Genomic DNA, 19,733 nt, shown 5'->3' on the forward strand with positions numbered 1-19,733 from the left:
TTTCATATCTACGTTGAAAATGTTTTATAAGTGATTCTATATACACTCACAATTATAAAATTCATTCTATAATAGAGTAATGAAATCACTTAGAAAACATTTATGAAATTTCAACTCAATTATATAAAAAAAAAAAAAAATTTCTAATGTCAACAGGATATAGTAGATGAGGAGTTCGACATGTTTAGAGCTGGGTTGACTTGAAGAACTTATTCAATGTCCTATGCGCATCAAGGTTTTCAGACCCGAACCGTTCATTGAACCGTTAAAGGGAGAGGTTCAAGATTTTTAAGGTTGAACCGAGGTCGAACCGGGGTCAAACCGTGATGACGTCATAATTAATTAAATAATTAATTAAAGCCTAAATATAGATATTAAATTTATAAAACTAGCAAAATTAACAATATATCTATATATGTGAGAGAAATTTAATGACTTTCAAGCATATATTTAATAATTAAATAAGAAAGTTAATAAAATAAAATTATAACCATGAAAACATTAAAATTTATGATTAATTTTTGAAGTAAAGTTGAATATCTTTGAAGGATTTTAATTATAATTTTTTTTATTCCTTGTAAGAGATAGATAATTTAATTAAGTAGAATAAAATTGTAAAAAAAAAAAAATTGTTAAAGGGTTGGACCGCACAATTCTCACTAGTTCGTACGATCCAACCCCGGTTTTAGCGATTCACGGAATTAACAAAAAATCCGGTTCTTTATGCTTAAAAAACCGATTTTCATCCCGGTTTCCGGTTTTCACGATCCGACCTCCCGGTTTGGTTCGGTTCTGAAAACTATGATGCGCATTGCTTATTTACATTCCAATTCACATTTGATATTAACTTCTCAAATTCAGCAAAAATGGAACCGTATCTCAGGATAAAAATTTCGGTAAATAGAAGTATACAACTTTTGGCTTTAAAATCAGCTAATGATAGATTGGACATCTCCTAAGTTGCGAGTTTCCATTAAAATGCTTTAGACGAAATTATACTTTTATGTGTGTGTTCTCCCAAAAACATTAAAATGTCACCAAAAAAAAAAAAAACCTTGAGATTAAGATGTGTGGGCATGGACATGACATAAATCACAACGACATGAAAATTCTTAATAAATTAAAATAAGACAATATTAATATTTGACAATTAAATATTAACATTTTTAGGTATATTTTATTTATTTTATATTTTAAAATATAAAATATCATGTCACGCCCCGCCCCCATGTGCACGATATTGTCCTCTTTAGGCGGCCCGAAGGCTCTCTTAGTCCCTCAAGGTTTTTTTCTTTCCACGTGACACCATGTGGGAAAAGGCCTTATACACATCAAGGGAGGGCACCCCTTATGAACTAGGCTCTGGACACTCACTTAAGCGATGTGGGACTTTTGGCCTCTTTACCTCACCCACACCCTCAGAGGAGAGCCGTCCTCAGCTCTCATACCATCTGTCATGCCCTGCCCCCATGTGCACGATATTGGCCTGAAGAGGACAATATTGTGCATATGGGGGCGGGGCGTGACATCACCACTCCTGAGAATTCACTATTATCAAAACAAGCGGTTACAAGTAAAAAGAATTCTAGTTCCTAATACCAACCTACAGTTGAACCCTTACCCCAATATCCAATTGAACTTGTAATGTAGTGAAAATCTCTCATTTCAATGCATGGCTCCTAGTACGTGACTAACCAATTGATGCACGGATCCAAGTACATGACTAACACACCAACTTGAGGAAGATGTTGGCTGCAAAGTTCTTCAGTTCATCCAGCGATGAAGATCAAGAAGTTACTTAGTTACAAAACCCTTGGCGCAAAGATGCAACAACTTCTACAAGGAATATGATGAACTAGGGCAAATTCTGTCTCTGGTCACAATTTGCATGCACAATCAAATTGCATTGAGTTGCATCACTTTGCATCACCTTTGACGGCCCTTAAAATAATCCTTATATATGTCTAGGGTTGTGAACAAAGAAACCCTACACAAATACACATGGATATGCATGAAATCAAATCTAGAAATTTGAATTTCGTAATTCTCAACAAATACAGCCTTGTCGAGCTGCTATCGAGCATCAACATCAAACCTCGATGGATATAGATTTGTCAGGCTATCTGTCGAGCTTTAATGAACAATACTTCTTCACTTGTTTCTTGGACAAATTTGCATGGCTTCAATACTAAACTTGAATTCTTATTCCTTGAAGTACTAAACTCATCTTAGATCTACCCAATTACAAGTAAAGTGTGTTTTTTCAAAAGATTAGCCAATTTACATAACATATGTCTCTAACAATATCCACATATGTCCTAACATATATGCATCTTATGCGTGATATACTACAAAGTTCGTACACTTATATCTTTTTAATTCCTTTTATAAAGCCTTAACATTGTGACAAGGGAATACAAACCTTTTGTCCAACCTTTTGTGTTTCACTTTATGCTATATCCATTGCAAATTGCTTTATATTCATTTGACTTTCATTATAAAATAATAACAATTTAAAATGGAAAACAAAAACATGACATGCTATGAATGGTGAAGGATAAAGTAGAACATAAAGAGTGGGAAAAATGTCTTGGAATGAATAATGTTAATAATTTTTGTTGATGTTGAAGTTCAACAACATATGATACTGACTTAAAATCCATTTATGGATGATTCCATAACATATAAATGAAACGCACTCTATAGCCTTTTGGCTAAGTGGTGTAGTAACTTGAAGTATCTGTATTGGATAAGAATGAGAATTAATGACACAAACAAAGAAAGACGAATGATATAAATCTGTAGTGGGCATCTAAGCTTGGCTACACGCACAAGTAGTGGCCATTGGGACACTCCCACTAATGCAGATAGTGTGGACTTTGGAGGCAATATTCATGCTTATAGTTAAAACACAGTTGTGATTGGAACTTGGGAGATGCACACATTGGTCCTCTAGGATTAGATTTAGCCATCTTAATTTCTTGGAACAAGCCTTTTTAGCAAGTTGATCTAATAAAAGTTCTTTCTTCGATTGAAAATATGAAAAATAAATAATTGAACAATTTTTAATTGAAAAGTAGAAAGGTTCTAAATTCCTGTTACTAATTTTTTCTGTCTCATTTCTTTTACACTACAACAAATGTATTTTTAGTGACGAAATATTTTTCGTCACTAAAAATACAGCTTTAGTGACAAAATATGAATTTCGTCACTAATAATGAAAAAAATTATAACATTTAGTGACGAAAAATAAATTTCGTCACTATTGTGATCTGAAAAATAGGCGCCAGTGGAGGGAAATTTTGGCGTGAGTTTAATTAATCTATAGTGATGAAATATTTCGTCACTAAAAGTTGAAATTTTTAGTGACGAAATATTTTGTCACTGTAGATATTACTATGGATATTATTAGTGACGAAAATCTTTTCGTCACTATAAGGAAGAATTAGTGACGAAAAGTATTCATCACTAAAAATAATAATAAGTTTGCACTAACATGTTTTTAGAGACGAAATTCATATTTCGTCACTAAAAGTATGATTTAGTGACGAAATATGAATTTCGTCTCTAAAAATATTAACAAGGCTCGGTCTTTAGTGACGAAACTGGAATTCGTCACTAAAGACACCTAATTTCAATAACCAGCCCACCCAAAAAAAACCAACAGCCACAAAACAAACCGTCACTTTTTCGGTAAAAAAACAAAAAAAAAAAAAAAACTCAGCTCCTTTAGACGACGATGACTCCAACCACCGTCGCCGTTGAGCTCAGCCGTCGCCGATTAAACTCAACGGCAACACTTCAGCTTGCGATGGTTGCGAATAAGCCGTCGCAGTTAAATATACATCGATACCCACTCCAAATCGCCGATACCCACACCGATACCCACTCCAAATTGCGACCCTTCGCATTCCTTCAAACCGGTGACGATTCGACTTCCGACAACCCTTCGCATACCTTACCGTCGCCAAAACCCAGCCTCACCGTCGTGACGGTTCGCTCGCTTCAGATCGCGACGGTTTGTTCGCTTCACCATCGCCAAAACCTAGCTTCAGCTCGCAACGGTTGCAAATAAATCGTTGTCGTCGCCTTTCTTCAAACACAATCGGGACAATTCAGCTCCCAAACGCTTTCGGCGACGCTTCAACTTCCAGTGACCCTTCGCATTCCTTACCGTTGCCAAAACCCAGCCTCACCGTTGCGACGATTCACTCTCTTCAGATCGTGACGATTCGCTCGCTTCACCGTCGCCTTCCTTCAGACGCAATCGTGATGATTCAGACGCAATTGCGACACTTCCGGCGATGTTTCTTCCTTCAGCGACGCTTCATCCTTTGCGACGCTTCCGGTGACACTTTAGTTCGCGACGCTTTCGGGTATTTTTTTTTTTTCCTTTTGAGTTAATTTCTTTTGTTAATTTTTGTTTCTAAACACTTGATGTTGATTTTTCTGCTTAGGAAAGGTGTTGAGGAGACCAAAGACAAGGTTGTTGTTGGAAAAACTAAAGTTGAAGAGGTAGTTTTAGCTTAAATAGCCTGTCAATGCAGAATACTAATTTTGAGTGTGATTTGAGATTATTTAATGCATTTGCAATTTGAAGAATTTTGGAATTGTGTTAGTGATATTTATAATTTGATATGCTATTTTGGTTTGGTTCCTAATTTTGAAAAAAGTATTGATGTCCAAGTTTGAACTGAAGTACTGCAAGTTCTGGTTCCTAATGTGATCAAAATTTGAGGGTCATGGTGTTTTCTGTTCAATCTAATTGTCTGATAAGAATGTCATTGATTGGACCAACAAATTTGAAGTTTGATTTGCACAGTTTATGCGGATTTATATATGCACTTGAATATATGTTAATAATTTTGAGTGTGGAATTGATTGCTTGGGGGCAATAGGCACGGATATATAGGGAGTTTAGTATATTTGTTTAGGTTAAATTTGTATGCATGTAACCTTCAGATATTTATTTTAACAATGCTAGTCTGTCCTGTTTGGTAACTAAGGTTAGGGGTTCCCATGAATCCTTGCTGCTTGATTATGAATTAAGTCCCTATGGTCATTGTCAGCCAATCCCTCTTTGTTTATTAATAGAAGATATAACTCTAGTTAGAGTTAATGGAGTTGAATTTAGAGGCTTTTTTTGTTATATGTAACTTTTACCAAGATGGGTCATGATCTATGATTTTAGTGTACAACTTGAAATGAAATTTAAATCACACTGTTTTTTTGCATTTAGTCTACAACTGTGTCATATTGTTTTATATATAAATTTAGGGTGCCACCAAAAGATTTTGATGTGAAGATAAATGCTTTGCTCCACTTGACGTTAAAAACTTAAAAACAACATTTGTTGACGAAGGAGCATGATTTTCCAATGAGGTCTAGCTCAAATTTTGTGGTTTAGTTAGTTATTTATTCTTTTGATTTGTCTTTGTTTTATGGTTTAGTTAGTTATTTTAGATTATTTTTTGTGTTCCTCAATTTTCAATTTTGTTTCCCTTTGTGCAGGAAAACATTTCAATAGTAAGTGTCCCTTTAGCAAAAATAAAATGCATTGCTTATGGTAATTGTAGAAGGATATATATAAGGTATTGACAGTTGGGCTCTGTTTGATTGCAATTAAGAGAAGTAGCAGTTTGCAATTTCCTGAACTGCCAAGTTTATTAACTGAGAAAAAGGATGTCTTTGTAGTTGTCCTTTAAATGCCTATATATAGATAGATATGAAAATTGAAATTTTTGTAATTGGTGCATATTTTCTCTAATGATTGGATCTGGCTATACCACTGTTTAGAAACAGGAAAAAGAATAAAGAATATGTATTTTAAATTTGGTCCACTAAAAGTTATCTTTCTTTTATCTCCAACTCTCTTTCTCTTTGGTGACTGAAGAAATTGTAAGGAACAAGGTGAAGAACACAAGTTAACTTTGGATTTTTTCTGAAAGTTGTAAACTTAGCTTGAGCAAAGTAAGTATATTCTAGTTAAAAACTTATAGAACTCTATATATACTTGTGATGTTGGAAATTTGTTTTGTGGTGGGTTGTTGTGTTGGAGTAAGCGGGTGGCTTGCATGGTGTTATAAGGTGATTTAAATTAATATTGAGAGTGTTTTTAATTTCTTGCAAATGTGAATGAAACTTGTTGATTAGTAGCAATTGTATTCTTTTATTCAATTTCAATACTTGTAAGTATTATACTTGTGATGTTGGAAATTTGTTTTGTGGTGGGTTGTTGTATTGGAGCAAGTGGGTGGCTTGCATGGTGTTATAAGGTGATTTAAATTCATATTGGGAGTGTTTTTAATTTCTTGCAAATGTGAATGAAACTTGTTGATTATTAGCAACTGTGTTCTTTTATTCAATTTCAATACTTGTAAGTATTATAGTTGTGATGTTGGAAATTTGTTTTGTGGTGGGTTGTTGTGTTGGAGCAAGCGGGTGGCTTGAATGGTGTTATAAGGTGATTTAAATTCATATTATGAGTGTTTTTAATTTCTTGCAAATGTGAATGAAACTTGTTGATTAGTAGCAATTGTGTTCTTTTATTCAATTTCAATACTTGTAAGTATTATAGTTGTGATGTTGAAAATTTGTTTTGTGGTGGGTTGTTGTGTTGGAGCAAGCGGGTGGATTGTGTGGTGTTATAAGGTCGTTTAAATTCATATTGGGAGTGTTTTTAATTTCTTACAAATGTGAATGAAACTTGTTGATTAGTAGCAATTGTGTTCTTTTATTTAATGTCAATGCTTGTAAGCATTATACTTGTGATGTTTATGATTGGTTTTGTGGAGGGTTGTTGTGTTGGAGCAAGCGGGTGGTTTTAGTGGTGTTATAAGGTTGTTTAAATTCATATTGAGAGTGTGTATTTGTGTGTGCAATGTATATTTATTTAAGTATTAATATAGACTTGTGCATTCATGAATAGGATGGTCAAGTTCCTGAATTGGCAAAAATCTTCAAAGATGTTCATTTCAATCCAAATACAAATATGTGGATACATCCTGAGGATGAAGTGACATATGTATGTGTTTCATTCTATCCCTATCATGTTTGTAAAGCTATAACATATGTAATATTAATGTTTTGATTGTTTCTCTCTCTTTCAAATGATAGGAAAATATTCTCAAAGTGCAAGCGGATCATTGTCAAGATCCTGATGCAACTCCCCTTACACAAGAGGAGATTTCAAACTTGGTGTTTAAGAAGAAGTCTGGTATTCTAAAAGGACTTGGCATGAGACTTTCCTCTTCTCTAGTAACCACAACCTCCTCTAATTCATCAGTGAAGTATATCCAACGGTTAGAAAATGAGATAATTGAGCTCAAAGAGGCAAGAGCTAGAGATCAAGAGGAGCGAGCTAAGGACCAAGAGGCACGAACTAAGCAAGATGAGGTCCAAAAGAATATTCTTAACTTTTTGAGGAGCAAGGGTTATGATGATGCTCTTACTTATGGAGGTGGTTCAACTTCAAGTTAAAACACTTTTTGGTTAGTACTTTATTTGCTTTCTACAACTTATATATTAGGAGTTGTGATTTTAATTTATTGGTGTGGTTACTCTTAATACATTGTTAGAAATGTTTCTTATAACATAGTTAATGTTTTTACTTTACGATTTTAACGAAGTATTGTTTTTATATTTGTGCAGATTTCTTATTGGTGGCTTTTAGAGGATTTACTTTTGGCATTACTTGAAGACATATGGGGATATCTTCCGTTAGTTTTAAAATAGGGTTTAGGTAGAGTTATTGCAAACAATTATTGTATGGAAGGAATTTGAATTAGATACTTGTTTTATTTTTTACTTGTGGAATGTATGGATTTTTTTTTATAAATGTGTTGTTGAAATAAAATGTGTTATTCAAATGTGAGGTTTTAATAATATAATGACAGGTTATAGGTTAATATCAAAATCACAAAAAAATAAAAATAGAAAATAAGTTTTAGTGACGAATTTTTTCGTCACAAATATAGTAACAAAAAATTGTTTTAGTGACGAAAATTTCGTCACTAAATATAGCAAAATTTTGTAAGAAATGCTTTTAGTAACGAAAATTTTCGTCATTATATGTGCCTGGATTTTCTTAAAAATAGTTTTAGTGACAAATTTTTTCGTCACTATATGTATTTGAACATAGTTTTAGTGACGAAATTATTCGTCACTAAATATGATTTAGTAAATTAAAGTGTTTTTAGTGACAAAATATTTTCGTCACTGAATAGTGCTTTTAGTGAGGAAAACATTTAGTGACGAAACGTTTTCGTCACTAAAGGTTTTTTAAAAAAAAAGTCCAATCAGACTTTTAGTGACGAAATTTTTCGTCACAGGACTTTTAGTGACGGGGCTACAGTGACGAAATAAGTTTCGTCACTAAAAGTCCAATTTCGTCACTAAAAGTCCTTAGTGACAAAAAACTGGACTTTTAGTGACAATTTTTTTCGTCACTAAAAATACATTTTGTTGTAGTAATTTGGTATCAAAGGTTTTATATATATATATATATATATATATGATTAAACAATCAAATATATGAGCGAAAACTTTTTATGAAATGAAAACGTTGAAAAGGGTTAAAACTTAAAAGTCTTTAATTTTTCACAAACTTTGAATATTCATTTTCAATTAAGTTGGAAAAGCTATTTAATTAAAAAATTGTATTATTTTTTTCACCTAAGAAAAATTGAGCTTAAATCCTATAAAGCTTTTTATTTTTAAAGAGTTTCAATTTATAGTGTCCGCTCCTGAGTCCTGATAATAACTCTTTTCAATCGGTTTTTAATATAGACATGGATTGAACTCCAAATCTATTATTCAATCATCAGAGACTTTACCAATTGAGCTAACTAAATCCTTTAAAGTCATCGTGTAAAACAACTTACTTATATTTTGCAATATAGCATGTTTTTTCATTAGCTTTTTTCAAATTCAAATGGTCAAAATAGGGATAATGATAATCACATAACTATAACGTTTTAATTAGAGAATTCATTTCATATTAAAAAAAGGAAAAAGAAAAAATCGTGGTGTAGAAGAACAGGCTTGTAGGATATCTTTTATTTTTTTTAAATATATTATTAATGTGTAATATATAAAATGTAGTATTATTTAATTTTAAATGTTTAGTGTGTGAAACTGGTGACATGGTTCAACGCATAATTAAAGCACTGTGCTCCCAAAAAAAAAAAAAAATGCTATAAATTTAATTTGATTATTCGACTAGTCATTTTATTTTCTTATTTTTATGGGTAAAAATTGACCATTCATTTTCATCATTGAAATTATATGACCATTCATTTTCATCATTGAAATTATATGTAAATTGCTTTTTTGTTGTAAATTTACCCATTCATGTCAAAATGGTACTCTAATAGGAAAAGAACAAGAAAATCGAGTTGCATTGCCACACCTCGAAAATCTTGAGATTTTTTTTTTTTTTTTTCCCCTTAGAAACATAATTTAAAAATATATTCTTAGCTTGGCCCTCCTAAAATTTTAATCTTTCATTTCTTTTAAAAGGAAAAAATGTGTCAGAATATTCAAATTCTAATATACAAGAGAGGTTCCAACTTTTAAGAAAATAAATGTGATACTATTAAAAATGAGAATAAAACCATAAGAATTAATTTTATTCAATTTTTTTTAGTAACAAGTTAAATCTTTAAAATTCTTAGGATTTTATCATTTAATGACAATTTTCTATCACTCCTTCTACCACAACACAATTTATCATAATTAATTGTAATTGATGTACCATCAATTTCAAAAAATAAAATAAGTTATTAATTTCCAGTTTTTCGCTGGATGAAATTATTTTATTAGCGACATGAAATGCATAAAAGTATTCACCAAATTAATGGTGTTATCTTAAAAGTATTCACCAACAGCCTTGTCATTATTTCTATAAAAAAAAAAATCAAGTAAATAGTATGTATTTGGGACAAGATTTTTAAGATAGTTTTCAATCTCATCTGCACAGTAAATTATGCTTTCACGTACCGGAAACATGCACGTTAGAAAAACAGTAACAAAAAGAAGCTTCGATTTCTCTCTCTCACCTAATGGCTGCTGCCATATGTGGCACGCAGTCAATGGAGGATTTGCGTTTCTGTGTTGTTTAATTATTATTAGGCGAAACACAGCATCTCAGCACCATTTGGGCCCCTTGGTGACTCAGCTTGTGCAACGTAATTATTACACAAGCCTATAAAGCAAAAAAACTATATATAAATATATATATATATATATATATATTTAATATTAATTATTGTTGCATACATACGACTAGCTGTTCACTCAGATGCATGTGCACTTCATTTAGAGTATCATTTTTGTGTCGTACACATGTCATATCAGTATTATATTTTACCATTTTATGTTATAATTTTTCAAAAATTGCTCATGTTGTTGTGTCGTATTCATACCTATATTTGTACTCGTGTTTGTATTTGTGCATCCTAGGGTGTTGAACTATTTTTAAAAAATGTTAACAAATCACCTAAGGGTATTGATTTATGAACTATTTTTAGAAACATATAATTGGAAAATAATAAAGCAATTTTTTTTGACAATTTTTATATTTTCCATTAAAGTAGTATTAAATTTTTTTTAATATGATTTATTAACCACTGCATAAAGGCACCCATTAACAGGACACACTTATAAAAACTAAGTTTTCAAAATACAATCTTAATTAAAGTAATCGCATCCAGGAATTCTATCTCATCCTATTTTACTATTTCAAAAAGTTACTTTATCAATTATACCATACTATTTTACAATACTCTCAGCATCCCAAAATTCTATTTTTTTCCCATTTTATTTAAAAATTCTATTGTATTCTTTTATTTACTATTTCTCTTTTTCTCTTCCTTTTCCTCTCTTTCTCCCTCAACTTCTAGCACCGGTGATACACCGATCAACCTATCCAAACCCATCACCACACACACACATAAACATAAACCATCAAACCATCAACAAAGCCACACACACACAAACACAAACCATTAAACCATCAACAGAGCAACATACACACAAACCATCAAACCAGTCAGAGCCAACAACGGCCACCACACCCACCGCCAAAGCCACCGATTAGAAACCCACACCGTCAATTTGAAACCCACGCTGTCAAAAATACCCAGAAAAATGCCATCACCAATCAGCAAACGCCATCACCGCCACGCCTTCGTTGGACCTTGCTTTAGCCAATAGCAAGTTATAGAGTGAGAGAGGGTAGATGAGAAAACAGAAACCAAAACTAAAGCAACACCACCGCAACAAACCCATTCCAAAAAAATCACCACCGGAGCCACCATCGGAGCTACCAACAATCAACCCAACCGATCCACCCACGGATTAATAAATCCATTGATTCAAACCCATTGATCAACCGATCCAAACCCACCATCAACCGATCCTAGCCCACTAATCCAAACCCAGCACGTCGATCCACGCCGATCCAACCTCCAAAATCCAAAACCCAGCACTAGTGCAAGGTTTGAAGGAGAGAGATGTGAGAGAGGGAGTGAGGAGGGAGGAGCTGTGACTTGTGAGAGATAGAGAGAGGAAGTGAGAGTCAGAATGAGAGAGGACAGTTGAGAGAATAAAATATTGTTTTTGGTTTTACAATTATGGTACATTGCAATTTTAAAGGTAGAATTGCACTTTAGCAGTTTTGCAAAAAAAAATTGCAATACTTACTTTTTACAAGTTTAGATGTAGGGGGTCTTTTGGGCTTTTATGCTAAATTTTGCCTACATATGACATGATTAGTCCATAAAAACTATTAAGGTCGTCTATAATGGATGGTTATTGCGTCATTAGTAGGCCATCAAAGATTTATGAGTAACTGCCCAACACATTCAGTACCGATCATCAAAGGCCTTAAACCCTCTCATCAAGACAAAGAATGTTACGATTAGGGTAATAATCATCCTCATTTATGTCCAACAGTTACCTAAGTCACCTATAAAAGGGACAATCTGTCCATTTGCTAAGGTACGTCAAAAAACTACGATAAAACACTATCTATATATGAAATATATGGGTTGGTACTAATTTAAGCATCGGAAGCTCCCCCACCGGGCACAACCCGATGGTCTTTTCGATCTATCTCTCCTTTATCTTGCAGGTTCTATAAGGTCATCTAATGTTCCGGATTGAACGAGGGACCCAACTGACAATTTTGGCATCATCAGTTTGGCGTCGTCTGTGGGGAAAAAGACAAGTCATTGTTCTCTTCCCATGACAAAGGGTCACTTAGTTCATTCGAAAGATATAAACACCATGATACCGTAGTCAGTCTCAATCAGCTAGATGGAATGTGGTGTAAAGATCCTCTGATAGAAGCAGATCTACCCATGACAAAGCAGTCTTGCAGTCTTCCAAGCCAAAAGGTCGAGCGCACAAAATTTGGAGGCCAAATCAAATCCCTTCAATGTGATTTCGCAAAAAATGTCATCGTGTTACTGTGGGTCGATGATCCTAGGCACAAACGAGATGGTTCACATCAAGAACCCAAGGTAACTCTTATGCCTTTATTCAAAAAAAAAAAAAAAAAAAAAGCATGAGCAAAGATAAAATTGCCCCAAAGATACATAGCCTACCCCACTAAGCCATTCAATGAGTATCATTGCTCAGGTATGTCTATGGGTTTATTTTCCCAAAAGTTATTTTTCTACATGATACTGTTACATTTTGCATAAGATTTTAAATTCCTAGATTACTCAAAATAAGTCAACCATAATAATGGTAGTCCCAAATACAGCTTTGTCTTTCTATATTTATTTTAGATCTCAATTTAATCATACCGAAGTTGCTATATATGGTCACATATAAATGGAAGGAATGGGAATCATAGCTTCGGCTAAAGGCTTTATAAAATAACAATAAAAAAATAAAGATAAAAGGTGGTATATAATTTAACATCTACGTGAGATTTGGAAATACAATGAATACGCATTTGTGAAATTCCTAATCTAGTGTTAAAAAAATATGGGAAGTAATTAGTCAGCTATATACTTGCAATTTCCATTACAGTTTGCTATGTGGTTTAATGGAAAATTTTAAACCTTTTGTAATTTCCGAATTTCCCATTAAAAACTTTTGTTTTAATGTCAGTAGTTTCTTACCAATTCCAGTTCGTAGTGTTGGCTAAATTTGGAATTTTCTTTAATGCCTAGTATTTGGTTGAATATAAACATAAGATTAATGTAATCTTAAAAACTATCAATCAATTGCTGTATTATGATGCTTGCTGTAAAAAGATGTTTTCCTTACTGACTCTTATTGACAAATGTGTCGATATACATGTATAAATAGTTATACGTTTCTAGTTTCTACAGCTATGTCTTGAATTCCATGTGAAATTTGGAATAATCGAAAATGCTCATGTTTCATACATGAAAAAAATTTGATGGGATTTATGAGTATTTAAAAAAAATATATCATGAATTTTTATGAACCCCATAAATTATGGTGTTTCTATTTTGAAGAACCATATATTGAGAAGAGTTCATGTGCCTTTAAATAATTGAGAATTTTATGTGCCACGTATTTCGTTTGAATTTTGTCAAATAGTGGGGGTATTGAAATTGAGAAACAAGAAAAAAAAAATTAAGCTACAATTGATGAGACTTATTGTGCATATATATATATATATATATATATGAATATATACATCAATACATGCTTTTTAAAATAAATACAGTCAACCCAATGTGTAGCAAATCTCATTTTGATCATTCACAATTTCACATGTACTGTTCAGTTGCATGTTTGATGTTAGACATACTTGTTTGGCACATAATTCACCAATGTTGGTATTGGCATGTATGGTACCACTTACCAGTTAATCACCCCTTTTCTTTCCTAAACGTATCTAGCTTAAATAGGAAAGATGGAGTAAACATGTTATTGCCATGCAATAGGTAATAAAACTCAATGCTTGAATATTAGAAAATATTTATTATCTTACCAAAATTATAATTTTGGACATTAAATGGCAAGGTCAAATTTTATTGTCATTTCCAGTTATAAAAATAAAAACCTATTTCAAGCATTAAAACCGGAATTCATTCTATTGTCTTTTTAGAATTTAGAATTATTTTTAAGGACTTCAAAGATGTTTTTTAAAAAATAAAAGACAATAAATATGTACATCTTTTTACACCTCTAGTTTCTCAAGGGAAATTAATGATGGACCATGTTTAAAGCAGTCAGTACTCAAACGTATCACTTGAAAGGTATACAATTATTAAAGTCATTATTTGAGAGCAATCAAGATTATTAATTTGTTAATATTTTTTGGAGCAAAATGAAGCTAGTAAAGCTCAAAAAAAAAAAAAAAAAAAAAAAAAAAGGCTTGACATGAAATAAATCATCCAGCAGAAAAAGGTCATGGACATGGACTTGCAATAATTGTTGAGAATATTGCAGATGTTTTCCTAGCAGATAATTTCTATGTTAAGGGCCAAATACAAGAGGAGGCAAAAGAGATCAACTTTCGTGGTTATATCTGTTTAAGCTGGAGAGCCCTTATTTCAGGGAAGGTAACTAAGAAGCAATTTGTTTTCTATGAAAGATGGGAATTTTCTATTCAAAGATCAAACCAACATGATGCCTGGTATGTTATTTGATAATTTCAACTCAATATATTGTTTATGATTAACAAGTCTAGGCCGTCCATCTGCTAGAAGATAGAGAACCCTAAAGCCTGTGTGTCATGATTCATGACTCATAAGTTATAAGTCATGAGGCTAGATGGGTAATAAGATGGGATAGGTGTAAACCACCTTTTATTCAGCTTAACCGTCTACACACGAGGCCAAGCCTTTTGTTATCCACTAGCAGCATGTGTCATCATGTGTCTTTCATGTTTATCATATTCACCAATTTCATGTTATTGTCTCTTATGTCATTTGAAATGAATCATTAAACAAGCCTTTGAATAACTAATTATAGGCTGAAACCAAACAAAGAAATAATTAGGGGATATTATTTCGATTATGAATTAAAACCCCTGGATTATCTTCCTTACACGGTGAATACATTTATGGTGCTTAAGTTTTGCAATTAAGGACCACTTAAGGTAAAGGCTCTACCAAATTTAAAGAAACTAATTTTGAATATTAAAGAAAAATGAAGCCAAAAATATACCATCTTACCAAAATTATATATCGTAATTTTAGACATTAAATATGTGAAGTCAAACCTTAATGTCTTTCAAGATTTAGAAAGCATTGAAACCAGAAGTTATTGGGTTGCCATTTTAGAATTTTGAAATTAAGTTTAAGAATTTCAAAGAATTTTTGGATAAAGAAAGTTAGTAAATATATGTTTCTACTTTCTACAATTACTTTCCTAATGAAAGTTAATTCTCTAAATGTTCCTTAGAGCAATCAGTCAACTGTTAGTTATTCTCAAGAGTACTACAGTAGATATCAGACAAAGTCAACACCTTCATATTGGGTAGTAAAGAAAAATACAGAGATGCTCTATCACCGCTCTTCTTTCCTAATATGTCATGCTAAAATAGGAAAGGTGAAACCTAGTATTACTACCTTGCCAGTGTGTTTTTGTCTTTCCAAAATTATTTCATGATTTTAGAGTTTAGACACTAAAGAGATCAGTAGAATTATACATTTATGTAAAAAAGCAAAATTTACATCACAATGTATTAGAAACAAAAAATTGTGATATTTGGGCAATATCAAATCTGAATCTTAATAGGAAATTGCGATTTCTCTTTTTCTAAGAGATATTTTTACTGCTTAAATGACTCCATTTGAAAAGTCATAATGCCTCTAGGCTCAAGCCACAACAAATTTTATGCATATGTCTTAATGTTATTTATGATTTCTTGCTTGGCAATGTTGCTCCAAGCCTAATGTTTTACGCAACAAGAATATAGATAGTACAACCACCAAGCTAGTTTAACTAGACTATCTCGACTGTACATATACTCTCAAGTCCACTAGATCAAGAATGAGAATCTATCAAGAAGAGACTGCTAAGAAGGAGATCAAACGTATGTGACATGATAGCATCATATCACCCCATATCTCTGCCTATATATAATTGATTGACACTGCTATAAGGTAATTTTGTACCAAGGCCAAAAATCATGGAAAAGCCTAGAGTCTTTCCATAGCATCATGAATATTTCTTTCTTTAAAAAAAAAAAAAAAAATGCTATATCAGTACACTATATGTCTAATACATAATGGCTCACACAATGTTATGTAAGAAAAATGGTGTTAAAACCTTAGCTTGAATATATATTGAATGTGAAAGTATGATGATAGGTCATGTATCAAGTATAAGTACTCTCTTTTTTTTGTATTATATGCGTAACCAATTAGGCATGTGTTCGGAAGAATCTTATCCTATGCACATGCCAATCTTGACCTTAATGGGATCACTCCTTAAAACAAACTGGAACAAAGGCTAAACGTCCTATAAAATCCTACCAGTATTCATATAACATGTGTTTAATGAAACACTTTGCAAGTACATGTATAAATTGTAGAATGACAGGACTTTAGAAAATCGATCATAATAGTCAAGTGAATAGCCCAAGAAGAATTTGGCCAACTAGGCCACTGTCTCAACAAAGAGACAAAAAGCGAAGGGTCATTTCATTGGTCGTGATCAAACGATAAAGGAAGTAATAATAGAAGCCCGTGGGATTGTTTTCGTCCCTAAAGGAAGGAAATACAACCTTGAATGGTCAACATGCCCTAGTCCATGCACCTTCAAAAGAATGAAGCAAAAGAGATCTAAGCCTTAAACATGGAATATCATGTTAAGCTTAACAAAAGAGATCTTAAAGGCAGGGGAACTTGTCAAGAAGAATACAACAGTGATTTAGGGTCTCTTGTTAAGGTAACTCATTTATTTATTTTTTTCTAATTAACCATGCTAGATATGATCTTGTTAGAACTAAGTGCATATCAAGCTTGCATGATTATTACAAATGTGTATGTGGAACATGTTGAAAATATTGCTATGAAATTGTTACAATTATCACAATTAGTATGACTATATTATTAGTAGCATATGTTTCATCGTCACGAATCTGAGAAGATCTATTAAGTCTCCTAGACTTAAAATGATAAGATGATCGTCTTCACAATATATTCATGAGTTTAAGTCTCAATAAATTTTCAATATCTTCATCAACTCACCAAAATCTTTTTAAATTGTTTTTAAAATTATTTACTGTGCAAGCACCTAACAAAGATCAGTTTAAAGAAGCATATAGTCAAGAAGCTTTACTTTTTATATATCATAGAATGCTTCTCTATGATTCATATAGAATGCACTTCATCAAATGACATCCATAATTGTATAGCATGTAGTTGCATATTTGTACATTGTCATTCCTAACAAAATGCAGCTAGCACTATTGAAGTGACTTAAGCGTACAACTAAAGAAGAAGGAAGAGGGAATTGCTATTACGAATAGCAATGACCATAGTCGTCAAAGCATGCAAAAAAAAAAAAAAAAAAAAAACTAATCATGATAGAGCATTCCTCTAGTCGTCAATAAACGAGAATTACATTCTTCATGTTTGAATGGAGGCAACAACATGGCCTAATTTTTACGCCTTCGAAAAAGAGATCTAGGCCTTAGACATGAAGTATCACGTTAAGCTTAAAAAATCTTGAAAAGAGAGGAGCTTGTCATCTTAAAAAGAGAAGAGTTTGTCAAGCAGATCCCAACAATAAAAAGATCGAGGTATGTGACAAAATAATGTCATCATTTAAGGTAACACATTTATTTCTGTCTCTTTTATATACGCCTATAAAAATTTACACCTAGTAAAGTTTCACGCAAAAATGTATGCATTACTAGATAGATCACAAAAGAGGTAAAACTCTAGGATTACAAGTAAATAAGAAAAAGTTCCACCTAGGCTATTGGTAACTTATTATTTCTATATGAATTGTTCTAAAATTCTTGTCCAACCAAGTCTTGGCAAGTGCATGTGCAACTTAATGCAGATATCAACATGGCCTCAAGAAGGTCAAAAACAACTTAGTGTCAAGGAATCTTTCTACCAACAAGTGACAAGATTCCTTAAATGGATGTAAGTCACTAAAAATGGCTAAGTGATAAGATTCCGCCAAGACGGATGTGAATCACTGATGAAGCCTAAGTGACAAGATTCCTTAAATGGATGTAAGTCACCAAAAAAAGGTTTAAGTGGTAAGATTCCGCCAAGACAGATGTAAATCACTGACGAAGCCTAAGTGACAAGATTCCTTAAATGGACGTAAGTCACCCAAAAAGGGCTAAGTGATAAGATTCCGCCAAGACGGATGTAAATCATTGACGAAGCCTAAGTGATAAGATTCCTTAAATGGATGTAAGTCACCAAAAAATGGCTAAGTGATAAGATTCCGCCAAGACGGATGTGAATCACTGATGAAGCCTAAGTGAAAAGATTCCTTAAATGGATGTAAGTCACCAAAAAAAGGTTTAAGTGGTAAGATTCCGTCAAGACGGATGTAAATCACTGACGAAGCCTAAGTGACAAGATTCCTTAAATGGACGTAAGTCACCCAAAAAGGGCTAAGTGATAAGATTCCGCCAAGACGGATGTAAATCATTGACGAAGCCTAAGTGATAAGATTCCTTAAATGGATGTAAGTCACCAAAAAATGGCTAAGTGACAAGATTCCTTAAATGGATGTAAGTCACCCAAAAAAAAAAAAAAAAGGATAAGATTCCGCTAGACTGATGTAAATAACTGACGAAGTCTAAATGACGAAACCTAAGTGACGAGATTCCTTAAATGGACATAAGTTACCCAAAAATGACTAAGTGATAAGATTCCGCCAAGACGGATGTAAATCACTGACGAAGCCTAAGTGATAAGATTCCTTAAATGGATGTAAGTCACCAAAAAATGGTTAAGTGACAAGATTCCTTAAATGGATGTAAGTCACCAAAAAAAAAAAATGGACAAGATTCCGCTAGATTGATGTAAATCACTGACGAAGTCTAAATGACGAAGCTCTATAACTGGATATAAGTCATCTAAAAGTGGCTAAGTGACTAAATACCCTTAGATGAGTGTAAGTAGACAAAGATTCTCACACAAACAAAAGTCACACACAAATCAAGAATATCAAACATGACAACCAGAAAATGAAGGAAAGAAGAAGCATCGAAGTGATAAAAAATGGTCGTCCAAAGAAATCATCTCGCTCCTCAACAGTGATAAAAAATGGTCGTCCAAAGAAATTACCTTACTCTTCAGCAGAAATAAAAAATGATCGTCCAAAGAAATTAGCTCATTTTCAAGATCAAGCTATGATCCCTTGAACACCAAAAAAAACTTTCAAAAGGCAGATACTAAGAAGTCTTCGCAAAAATACTACCATTCTTGAAGAAAAAAGTAGTTGAAGATAAAGAAGTTTGAATCTAAACAAGTCAAGAATATTCCCAAAGCCTGATTAGCACAAAGCAAAATCAGACTTGGGAATGGGGGGCAACTGATTAGTCCATAAAAACTATTAAGGTCGTCTATAATGGATGGTTATTGCGTCATTAGTAGGCCATCAAAGATTTATGAGTAACTGCCCAACACATTCAGTACCGATCATCAAAGGCCTTAAACCCTCTCATCAAGACAAAGAATGTTACGATTAGGGTAATAATCATCCTCATTTATGTCCAACAGTTACCTAAGTCACCTATAAAAGGGACAATCTGTCCATTT

General features: G+C 32.8%; 1 protein-coding gene across 1 annotated transcript in view; it reads left to right on the forward strand.

Annotated features, from left to right (window-relative positions):
* Window positions 1-19,733, forward strand: part of LOC126726727 (probable LRR receptor-like serine/threonine-protein kinase At1g56140) — a 97,328-nt gene that overhangs the window by 53,874 nt on the left and 23,721 nt on the right. The window lies entirely within an intron of this gene.

This window comes from Quercus robur, chromosome 5, assembly GCF_932294415.1.
Source record: "Quercus robur chromosome 5, dhQueRobu3.1, whole genome shotgun sequence".
In the NCBI taxonomy this organism is placed as follows: domain Eukaryota; kingdom Viridiplantae; phylum Streptophyta; class Magnoliopsida; order Fagales; family Fagaceae; genus Quercus; species Quercus robur.